Here is a 12,727-nt window from a genome sequence, read left to right as displayed (position 1 = left end):
CATGCTGGTCGCCATTTAATCGACGTCTTAATGTTATGATGTGTTCATTACGTCCAGTTGGAAGCTCCAGCAGGTCTCTGAGAAGCTTATTCTTGATAGCAAAGCCTACTCCATGTGTTCGTTGGTAGGTTTACCCTTCCAGAAGAAAGTGTACCCTGCTCTGTTTTCATTCAACTGATCTTTTTCAGCAAGACGGGTCTCCTGGAGTGCTGCTATGTCGATATTGTATCTTTGTAACTCTATACCCACAAGGGCTGTTCTCCTTTCGGGTCTCTCATTTGAAGGGTCATCATTAAGTGTTCTTACGTTCCATGTAGCAAAATATAATTTCTTTCTTGTTCGACTGCATCAAGGTGATAACATTAGACGCGGCTAACCAATCAGTACTAGAAGTGGCTAACTATGTTTAGGGCATCTTGTCTAGCTCCTTCCCCATGTGGTGAGCAGAGTGGACCCTAAATAGGACTGCTCAGTCGTAGATGCAGCAACCGAATTGCTCTACAGCTACAATCCTAAGCAAGACGACCGATCACACATCTACCGCCTACGTGCCAAGTTATCACTAGAGGCTTCCAGACATCACAATCCTGCCCCCGTCGCAACTTCCTGATTGCTGCAGGACTTTTGGAAGAGTCAATCTGTTCTTGGAAGACTGCTGTGCATGAGATTCTTTTTGAGTGAGAGTGTTGCTGCACTTCAACAAACGCATTGTACTTGATGACTTAAGAACTGTTTTCAATGGCAAACCGATGCAAGACAATTGAAGGGTTCCTAGTCACTGCAGCCTTCGTCTGCCATTCCAGCCAAGGAGAGACTTACTGTCCTTATGCCTGGTCTGCCGTTGAGGACTTTCTATGCCATTGACCAAATATGGTTCATCTGCCTTTAGGGGAAGTTTTCCACCCCAAGGGCAAGAGAGTGTCCTGAACTTGATGAATTTATGTGTCACTTCCTACACAAACTCTTCATCAAACCTACTAAGGGAGAGCTCATCCACCCGTAGCCGTTGGTTCTCTCCTAGTTTGCCAGATTTGGTACTGGCCGGCTTTGTTATCCGCGATTTTGGTTTTAAGTCTAGTGCTGCTATCTGTTAACAGTACAGGGAAGCTGTAATGCCTTAAGGCAGGTACAGACATGCGTGCCAAACTCTGCAACGTACACTACATCGCATGCCGAGGTTAAACGGGGCAAGCGCATCTCTACGCACACATCTTCTGTCGTGTTTGTCGTGTCGTGACTCGCCAGTTCCGGTCAGTAGGGCTGTGAAGTTGCTCTTGACAGGTTTAGTTTAAAACGCAGGGTAAAAGGAAAGAAAGTGTGCCCGTTGAAGGAAAGAAGCGCGTACCAAAGTCGTATTCGTTAGAAGTTTTGGATTGCTATGAGAAAGGCGAGTATATTGTTGACATTCAGAGTGCTTTGGGACTTGGTAAATCCACTGTGAGAACTACTTGTGACAATGCGGAATCAATTCGAAAAACTGCTCAATCATCTACTAACTTAAATGTGACTAGTGAACAAATCTCACTCAGAAGCGGTAGAAAGAATGGATTGGACTGACCATTACAACTAACAACACATGCCCCTCTCTGGAGCTGCTGTTCAAGCTAAAGCCAAGAGCTGGTATGCAGAGTTTAGTTTATTATTGTGCTTTTCAGTGCATTAAAATGTGTTTCAGAAACATGATAATGGTTATTTTTTGTAAAATTACTAAGAATCTCTGCTATTTTAAACTTAATATGCGAGTAAATGGAAACCTAACCCTAAATTTTACATATAAAATGGCTCTCAATTTACGCTAATTCGGTATGCGCGGCAATTCCACGGAACGTAACTATCGCCTATAATGAGGTCTACCTGTATATGGGCACAAGTAAATAAGCATATTCGGAGAAATTGGCCCAATCCCCTGCCAAGACATGGATGTCCTGATGATTTGTGGAAACTCGTCCGGGATGCTATGGCTGAGAACAATTGTTGAAAAGACTAGTCAACTCCATGCCATCTCAACAGCAAGATGTGACTTGCGACTGTTGGGAGGAAAATGAATTAAATATTGAAATGTGGCTTCTTTTTTTTTTTTAACTTTTAACTGCTTGAATTTTCTAAGGCAAACAACACTAAGTTATTTGTTAATATTACAAAAGATATTTCTATTGGGAATAATATATTTCATTCTCTCTATCTGTAGCCAAAATATTATAATAAATAATTATATAGTCATGTCATAATGAATTTATGAACCTGGTGTTAATTACTGAAACAGTCATGTGAGAGACGGAGCATTTAATTTTCTCTCTTAAAAAAAAAAAAAAAAAAAAAAAAGAAGCAGATTGTGTTTGAATGTACAAACTTATGAATACCGGTTAAATAGGTTACCACTATGCCACAACAATAACATGCCGAACTGGTTCATTAAAACAACAGATACCAGGCCATGTCAGACCATGGCCCAGCAACATGTAACATTGCCTGTCTCTTAATAGTACAGAAGGGACCTGAAAAGGACTTACGAGGGAACACATACATGTGTTACACTCAGATTCGGTTGAAATTTGGTAGGAATATTCGTGGGAGGCAGTAGAATGCTAAGGTGAAAACTGCATGTGCCCAGCGCAAGTTTAAATGCCAAAATTGAACAAATAAATAGTCTTAAAATTAGAAGTGCCGCGGGAGTATCGGGGTGTGGCGGAGAGGTAGAGAGGAGTGAAGCAGCGGACGTGAACCAACCAGGCAGCGTATAGTTAGCGCGTTGCCCTTAACTTCCCGATCAGATGTGCAAAACGTAAATATGAAAACAACACATGAAACAAGTATACAAAGGACGATGTTTGAACAACGATGCCAATAAGGTTTGAAAAATTCACACCCGAGTTCTTGTTACCCGTAATTTTTCAAACCTTATTGGCATCGTTGTTCAAACATCGTCCTTTGTATACTTGTTTCATGTGCTGTTTTCATATTTAAGTTTTGCGCATCTGTTCGGGAAGTTAAGGGGAACGCGCTAACTATACGCTGCCTGGCTGCTGGCGCAGCTCGACGCAGCCCGGTTGGTTCACGTCCGCTGCTTCGCTCCTCCCTATCTCTCCGCCACACCTCCATACTCCCGCAGCACTTCTAATTTTACGACTATTTATTTGTTCAATTTTGGCATTTAAACTTGCGCTGCGCACATGCAGTTTTCACCATAGCATTCTACTGCCTCCCATGAATATTCCTACCAAATTTCAACCGAATCCGAGTGTAACACATGTATGTGTTCCCTCGTTAGCTTCAAGAGAGTGGCCACTTTTTCTTTTGACAGCTGTATAAAGATAAATACATAGCCAAAATATAGGAATTATGAGATGTGAGCACTAAGCCCCAGATATAGTATATACCATGTGCGGATGACAAACTGCTAAACTAAATACTTACCCATAATTTACTATGAAAGCTACCACTGGAAAAGAGGAAACTATCATAATAGTTCTATTTATCCTTTTTATGCTTTTCAGCAAATTCTTGAACTTTTTCCCACAGTTTTGTTGGCTCGTCCACCCTTGGTATCTGTAAAAATAAGAATGTAAGTTTATATGTACAGCTCGGGGCAACATTCTGATGCTTCATATCCATCTTATATGTAATGAGTTTGTATTATGTGCTCATCTCCTCTCATTTGTTAAATGTGTTTACCATACAGTTTATCGCAATTTGTAGTTTAAGAAAAAAAAAAAACTTTTACTGAGAGAAAAACAGAGTTGTCTTTTACTGACACTGTGAAAGAGATGGGAAAACGATATTAGTTGCTGAACCAAAAGCAACAATGAAGGAAACAGGCAGTAAAATAAGCAGAAAGAAGCAAGAGTTCATAGAAAGTGACCTTTTTATTATTCTTCCTTGCTTTTATTCCCGATTTCCTTAGGTCAGCACTTGGTGTGAATTGGCATAGTTTTACAGCTGGATGCCCTTTCTATTGCCAACCCTCTGAAGAGGGATGTATTCACTATCGTGTGCTTTTGTGGTAGTTAGAAGTGTGGCATGTATAAACCAAAAGATGCATGTTACTACAAACACCTACTCCTCAAGCTAGAGGAATTAACCATATGCAGTTAAAATCCCTCTGAATCGAAGGCCATTACGCTGATCATTCAGCCAAGGAGTTGTACATAGCAAACTTTTTATTTTTTGTTAAAGTTTGCAGTTTAGCACAACAGACCTTTGAAATCAAGTCTGAATTTTACTTCCTTTTTTTTTTTAGGCTAGAAGTGCACATAAAGCATGATAGTGATAGGACTGCAGTAATAGTGGTTTCTACTAGTACGATTGAAATATGTACCTATACACGCAAACAGTACAACATAACTGACAAAGAATGGACAGCCAGGTCAGAGAGAATGAAACATTTCTGGGAACAAAAGAAGAAAAATCAACCAAATTTGTAACCAATATTCATAAGACTTGACTGTATATAGATTGATTTCAGTGCTCCAATGTGGGCGTAAAATAAATGATATATATATATATATATACATATACCTCAAACTTAAATTCTTCCTGTGAACCACTGTTTCCGTAAGACGGCCTGCCCACAAAATTGGTAGTATGAATGCAATTGACTTCGGCGGACTGAAATGCAGGTTAGTCAAACACTGATGTTCTCCTATATTCTGGCAGTTTGTAATAAAAATGTTGTCTTACAACAAAGCTACAGTCATTTGAAGGTATTGTATAGCAAATGAGGAGCACATACTGTCTATTACTCATGAGACATCTATTAGTTTAGTAGATTCCTATTACACAAGTACTGGTACTTTGCATTAAGAAAATTTAATTTATAATTCCTCTGCAACCTTTGGTAAGTTCTTCATTAATTAGTTAATTTCTCAGACCATGGAGAGTAATCTTTTAAAATAAATATTTTTAAAATCATGTGTATGGAAGAAGACTAAATGAAAACAAAATTAAAAGAAATAACAACATCTATGGTATAGTCTGTAAGTTGGAAATAGCATGAATGAGAGCAATAGTAAACCAACACTAATAAAATACCAGCATTTTCCTGGATGTAGAATATAAGATAAAGAGAATACTAATAGCCACCACCTATGCCAAAATTACAACCATTGTATTGGAATCTGTGTTACCTCACAAAACGAAAGGGAGGATCACTTGGCCATTTCTTTGAGGAATGTTTGCAGGGATAATGTATACACTCACAAATGCACAAGAACGAATCAAGTAAAAGAGTGACACTTGAGAGGTAGAGAAGAGTACTTACTGTTTGTTGAGACTTACACTATATTGCCCAAAAAATAAATTTAGTCTTATTTCCTCATAATTCTGTTATACTTTATTCATCTGGGAAAGAACAGTGTCTGCGTTACACATAAGGTGACCATGGAGGTCCAGAATGACAAAACAAAATATATAACATAACACTTCAAGATTTGTCTTAAAATGCTCTTATATTGCTTGTCACACAAACCCAGTCAACTTAGAAGCTTCCTGGTCCACAGAAGGATGTCCCATCAATTGCGTTATATCTCTCATTCAAGTGAGGAATACATAGGAGATAACTGATCCACTTATCATCAGCCTCTCTAGCCTGTTCAATGTTTGTTTCAATTAGAATGGTTGGATTGAGAGCCACAGATTTTATTGGAGGCCTATTCAAAATTATGATATCCATTCGTTTATTGCTGCCACCTTCTGTCAAGCAATGAGCCTCTTCACAGACTCCCAGTTTCATCTCATCTAAAGCTGATGCGATACAAGACTGAAACATATGATGCTAAGACATTGCCCAGCATTTCAGCCTTTTCATACCCTGGGAAACAGCAGCAATTAGTAACCTATGTTCTTCCTGGAACGGATTGCACTGCAGCAGTGTTGCAGGATATCTTGATGCCAGTTGTCCATTCCAGAGAAGATAACCCTAGTCAATTGTTAATCCAAGAATTGCCCGAAGGATCATCCCTGTATTTTTACAATTTTTACAATCGCGCCAACAAAGATAGGTCTTATGGCGACAATGGGGTAGGAAAGGGCTAGGAGTGGGGAGAAAGCAACTGTGGCCTTAATTAAGGTACAGACCCAGCATGTGTCTGGTGAGAAAATGAGAAACCACGGAAAACCATCTTCAGGGCTTCTGACAGTGGGGTTCGAACCCATTATGTCCCAAATCCAAGCTGATACCTATGTGACCCAACTGCACAGCCATTTGCTCGGTACACATGATATGTTTAGTACACAGATTACATTAAGGAAGTTAAAAAAAAAAGAAATAACTCTTATTGTGTTTTACTGCAGCATGAGGGTATAAATACAGTGATAAGTAAATTACAAAACAATCAAGATGAGCTGCAGAAATGAGAAGACACGCCAAGTGATCTCTGGAACAAATTCGTTTTAATCGTTGACGAGGAAAGCAAGTATGCTGGGTATGTATCGTGTGTAAATTGTCCACTGCATGCAGGCAGTAGTTAAGAACTTGCTCCAGGAAAAAAGTGAACCTGACATACAAGTACAGTCACCTCTCTCCAACATCTCAGCACCCTCCACTTCAAAAGCTCCAAGTCAACGTCCTGCAATTTTGCCGCCAAAAAAAGGGCACTGGCCGATGGGAAGAGAAAAGAGCATATTCTCTTGAAGTTTTACCATCAAATAAAGTACACTTCCCCTCAAGAAGGTGCAAAATGTGCTTCAAAAACAAAATTATTAGTGAAACACGCTATTTTTGTGGAAAGTGCAGTGTTCTCATTCGCCAAGGAAAGTGTGACATTAGCTACCACACCTTCCAGGATATTAGAGGACTTCTGTAAGGTATGTGCAAAATTTTGTTTCCATATCTTGTTTAGTTTAGAATTCATGTGAAAATAATTCGTTGTTGTTTACTGTGCCACTAACAGCTGGGCCAGCCATTTAAATAGCCCGCTAAGATGGTGGGCATGAATGTGTTAATAAAACAAGAAGTTAGTACACGCTAAAACAGCTTATACGCAACATTGGAGTCATTACACTGCCAATGTGATGAAGTGGCTAAATTACTTGCAGAAAATAGTGCCACAACTGGACTAGAAGAATATGACAATGAGCTTGCAAGAAGAATTGTGAAGGTTCTGGAACTATTTAAAGAGGCCACAGATGAGCTGAAAAACAAATGAGAACCTGTGATCCAGTAAGTACTAGTTTTGCTTCACAAGCTCTGCAATCTTTGTGATATCAACAATAATGATTATAAGGTAAGTAAAGCTAAACTTGGTTTAACATGAAAGCATTTTTGACTTGCTGCGGTACTGTATAAATTTATATTTTGCTGGGCTGAGTGGCTCAGACGCTTGAGGCGCTGGCTTTCTGACCCCAACTTGACAGGTTTGATCCTGGCTCAGTCCAGTGGTATTTGAAGGTGCTCAAAAATGTTAGCTTCGTGTCGGTAGATTTACTGGCATGTAAAAGAACTCCTGCAGAACTAAATTCTGGCACCTTGGCATCTCCAAAAACCGTAAAAGTAGTTAGTGGGACGTAAAGCAAATAACATCAAATTTATATTTCTTTATTTTGAATATGATCACAGCAGAATTGAGTCAAGTTATGAAATATCTGCAGGAAAATGTGTTAATTACATTACAGGACAAACAGCAACATTCCTTTGGCCATCTTTCTATGACCTCAGTATGCGTGATGATACCGTTAACAGATTCTGAACATGAACATTTGGGACATTTTCTTTGACTGAAAAAAAGAAATTGTCACTTTAGATGGTGATTTAAAACAAATTCCCAAACCAGAAACTAATTGTCCATAAACTGGTTTGATACAGTTGTCCATGCCCACCTATCCCGTGCTAACCTTTATATTTCTATGTAATTACTCCATCCTACATCTACTCTAATCTGTTTGTCATATTTATAGCTTGGTCTACCCCTAGTGTTCTTACAACCTACACTTCACTCAAAAACCAACCAACCAGGACCTTGTGTCTTATCATTCTATCTCTTGGGCTCAAATTTCACCAAATCATTCTCCGCACACCAATTCAATTCAGTATCTCTTCATTAATTAATGATTTGATCTACCCATATCACCTTCAGCATTCTTCTGCAACACCACATTTCAAAAGCTCCTATTCTCTTTCTTTCTTAGCTAGTTAATGTCCATATTTCACTTTCATACAATGCCACACTCCAGACGAAAGACTTTAAAGATATCTCTCTCTCCTTTTTTGTTGTTGTTGTTTAAAATATGCTTTACATTGCACTTAAAGTCTTATGGTGACGATGGGATAAGAAAGGGCCTGGAGTGGGAAGGAAGCGACTTAAATTAAATATACTTAAAGATACTTAAATTTAAGTATCTTTTTCACATATTACCTTAACCCCCCCCCCCCCCCCCCCTCCTCCTTTCATTTCCAGCACCTAGAGAAATAGTTGTTAGGATCCCATGGGAACATACATTAAGGTTTTAATGTAGTCAAGGCTTGGAAGTGGAGGCCTCGCCTACACATGCTAGAGAGGCATCCATGGTTCCTCCACTGCGGGGTACTGGAACCAACATATCACTTTGCTCTACCTAGACTGGACGAGCCGCGGGTTGGGAAAGGGGTGATCCCAACCTAGAGGGAAAGTCATGGTTGTGAACTCAGTCATGATAATGGCAAGTGGAGACCACGTGAGTAGGCCTACTGAAGGGGGAACAAACCTGGCTAGGTTCGGGCCAGGGGCGGACCGCTGGATGGATGAATGAGGAGTGTGGTCTCTGCTACGGAGAGCCTGAGTTGCGGGAGGACGTCTGGCTGTATGCCTCACCGCGGATTGTGAGAACGACACTCAGGACCCTAGAATGGGCAAAAACCCTACGATTGATTGAAATATGGATGCTTATAAAGAACCAATTTCAAAAATTTCGACATCAGGGAAGCCAAGGAAGCTCCAGTAGAACAGATCCAGGAGCAAGCCTAAGATGAAAAAATGGAGACAGAAGTCCCAATTGGACAGGCTGTCGCCGACTCAAAATAAGAAATGGGAACAGAAGCTCCAGCAGAGCAGACTGCTGTCAGAATCAATCAGCACGATACCAAACTTCTAACACAAGAGTGGAGAGTGCTGAATGCCACTGGTGGCAGAAAGTAAGCCAAGGAAAAGTCAGTAGTAGATTGGATAGCCTACAGAGAATGGCATGCATAGCCATAACTAGGGCTATGAGAACTACGCCGACAGAAGCTTTGAATACTTTACTAGACCTCCCATCACTATGCAATTTCGATAAGACAGGAAGGACAGTCGTTTTAGCCCTTTGTGAAAGAGACTTTGAAGAGCTCAAAAAGAGAAGCCCTAACGCTAAGCTCAGACTTGGGCAACGCAAAGAGGAAAGGCGAACACCTAGTCCTTGGAGTTCATATAGACTGGAACAATCAGGGTGCTGGAATGCACACAACGACACTTGAAAATTAACAAAGTAATAACAGAAGAAGTTCTACACATGCCTTCTGATCATTATGATACCAAAGTACAACTTTGAAAAACTGTTTGAGACCCAGATAATAAAAAAAGAAGACTGGGATATCAACAAATGTAATACCGAAGAAGAAGATATAGTGTGGTGGATTTATGGCTCAAAGACTGGGGATGGCACAGGATGAGGGATCAACCTGAGAGATCAATCCAGATGAGCCTGGGCAAACACACTACAGTCTTTCAAGCGGAAGTGATAGCTATCACAACATGTCTTGAAGAAAATCTGAAAATGAACTAAAGGAATAAGAATATTTTCATTTTTACGGACAGCTAAGCGGCCATTAAGGCACTAGAAGCAGTTCGGATAATATCCAGAATTGTCTGGTATTGCCATTCACTTCTCCTGAAGCTCTCAAACTACACCACTGTAAAAATAATATGGGTACCAGGGCATGCAGGTATAGATGGAAATGAAAAGGCAGATAAACTGGCCAGGAAAGGGGCAGAAACACATTTTGTAGGCCCAGAACCTGTATGTGGGATTTCCTATGGACAAGCCCGACACTACATAGGAAATTGGATACAAAAGAAATGGAGAACTGGAAAAATACTCCAGGATGCAGGCTTGCAAAGGAACTGATGAAAGGACCAAACAAGAAGCATACTAAAGAACTGTTGAAACTCAGCAGAAAAAATATAGGTAGTAGGACTGTTGACATGACACTACCATCTGAAAAGACACCTACATAGAATTGGAGTAATAAGAGACAATATATGTAGAAAATGCAATGAAGCAGAGGAATCAGCTGAACACATACTTTTCGAATGTGAGGCGTTGGGTAGAATCAGACTCTCCACTCTACGACTACCATGTAAGAGAGAGAAAAAATCCAAGAAGACCCAATAAGAACAACCTGAAGCTTTGTGAAGAGAGCAGGTATGTCTAGGTGGGAATGAAAGAAAAACATGGTAGCAAAAGATCTTGTAGGTCGATGCTAATTAGGAACTAATATTTAGAGGCCCCATGAAGAAAAGAAAAAGAAGGTTTTAATGTGCTTACTATCCCAATGTCTTCATCTAAGCTATTTAGATACAGCTGAAGATGACCACTAAGTGGTCGAAATATGCCCTGTGTTTGTTAATGTCTTTATAATTCTGCAAAAGGCAAGAAATAAAGTATCGATTAGGTGGTATTTTAAATTAATTTGTTGAATGAACTCATCAATACGGTCATGACGTGGACAGCTTGCAATCAAATAAGATTGTTCGACTTCACTCCATTTTTTTTTTTTTTTTTTTTTTTTTTTAAATTACGGTATGGTATGTTAGAATTTTTGTTATGCTTCATGCTGTGGGCTACTGTAATAACATCCTAGTTCATGAACCATGGGCAACAGCTGAGTGGCTGAGTAAGTGGTCCTGAGAGTCAGGATACTGAGTTATGGCCGTTAGAGGAGAGATCCTCACTTGGACTATGTGTAAGTAGGGTAGCATCCTGCTTCATGAATTTACCGAGCTCAGAACATTTCAAGCAAGCTTCGGACCTATGGGAGTAACGGAGTACCACTTCCATTTGACAGGCGAGGGACTCGTTGGAAACAACTTGGCGAACGAACTGGAATTCGATGGGGAGCTATCAATATTAATGGCACTTATGGAAGAAAGAAAGTAGAACGGGTTCAGTCAGCAAAGAGGAAGCATCCGGACGTGCTAGGAGTAAGTGATATTTGGGTAAGGGGAGATAACGAGGAAGAGATAGGAGATTATAAAGTGTACTTGACGGGTGTTAGAAAGGGAAGAGCAGAGTATGGGGGTAGGGCTGTTTATCAGGAATACAATTGTCCGCAACATAGTTTCTATTAGGCACGTAAATGAGCGAATGATGTGGGTAGATTTGGCAGGTGGAAGAATTAGGATGAGAATTGTCTCAGTGTATTCACCATGTGAAGATGCAAATGAGGATGAAGTTGACAAGTTTTATGAAGCATTGAGTGACAGCGTCGAGTCAACAGCAAGGATAGGATAGTGCTAATAGGCGATTTCAATGCGAGAGTTGGAAATAGAACTGAAGGATTCGAAAGGGTGATTGGTAAATGTGGGGAAGATATGGAAGCCAATAGGAATGGGAAGCGTTTGCTGGACTTCTGTGCTAGAATGGGTCTAGCAGTTAAGAATACATTCTTCAAGCACAAGGCTATTCACCGCTTCACATGGGAGGCTAGGGGTACCAGATCCATTATAGACTATTTTTAACCGACTTCAAATTCAGGAAGTCTGTTACAAATGTACGAGTTTTCCAGTGATTTTTCGATGATACCACTATCTGATCTGTAGTGAACTAAGTATTTCTAGGCCTAGTATAGAGAAAGTGAAATCTGTCTGCAAACGAACAAGGGTAGAAAATCTCCAGGAGTACATAGATATGATTAGTGAGAAGTTTCGAACAGCAGACAGTAAGCAGGTTCAGGATATAGAAAGAGAATGGGTGGCATACAGGGATGCTGTAGTAGAAACAGCAAAGGAATGCCTAGGAACAACTCTGTGTAAAGATGGGAAAAAGCGAACATCTTGGTGGAATGATGAAGTGAGAGCAGCTTGTAAATGTAGAAAGAAGGCTTATCAGAAATGGCTCCAAACAAGGGCCGATGCAGACAGGGAATTTTATGTATATGAAAGAAACAGAGCGAAACAAATAGTTGTTGAATCCAAAAATAAGTTGTGGGAAAATTTTGGTAATAATCTGGAAAGACTAGGTCAAGCAGCAGGGAAACCTTTCTGGACATTAATAAAGAATCTTAGGAAGGGAAGGAGAAAGGAAATGAACAGTGTTTTGGGTAATTCAGGTGAACTCATAATAGATACCAGGGAATCACTGGAGAGGTGGAAGGAAGATTTTGAACATCATCTCAACGTAAAAGGAAATCTTCCTGTTGGTGTTGCAAACAGCCAAGCTCATGGGGAGGAGGAAAATGTTGTTAGTGAAATTATGCTTGAAGTGGAAAGGATGGTAAATAAACTCCATTGTTATAAAGCAGCAGGAATAGATGAAATTAGACCTGGAATGGTGAAGTATAGTGGGAAGGCAGGGATGAAATGGCTTCATAGAATAGTAAGATTAGCATGGAGTATTGGTAAAGTACCTTCAGATTGGACAAAAGCAGTAACTGCACCTATCTATAAGCAAGGGAACAGGAAGGATTGCAACAAACTATCGAAGTATGTCACTGATTAGTATACCAGGCAAAGTATTCACTGGCATCTTGGAAGGGAGAGTGCAATCAGTGGTTGAGAAGAAG

The 12,727-nt window shown here is 40.1% G+C and overlaps 1 long non-coding RNA gene across 1 annotated transcript in view; it reads right to left on the bottom strand.

Moving 5' to 3' along the window:
- LOC136877317 (uncharacterized) overlaps positions 1-12,727 on the bottom strand; it is a 41,549-nt gene that overhangs the window by 14,838 nt on the left and 13,984 nt on the right. The window contains exon 3 of the long non-coding RNA XR_010860751.2: positions 3,415-3,546. This is a non-coding gene — a long non-coding RNA (uncharacterized lncRNA). The remainder of the gene's footprint in view (positions 1-3,414; positions 3,547-12,727) is intronic.

The sequence above is a fragment of the Anabrus simplex genome, chromosome 7 (genome assembly GCF_040414725.1).
Source record: "Anabrus simplex isolate iqAnaSimp1 chromosome 7, ASM4041472v1, whole genome shotgun sequence".
Taxonomy (NCBI): Eukaryota; Metazoa; Arthropoda; class Insecta; order Orthoptera; family Tettigoniidae; genus Anabrus; species Anabrus simplex.
The sequence above is the reverse complement of the archived record's forward strand: the minus strand, read 5'-3'. Positions and strand labels throughout refer to the sequence as shown.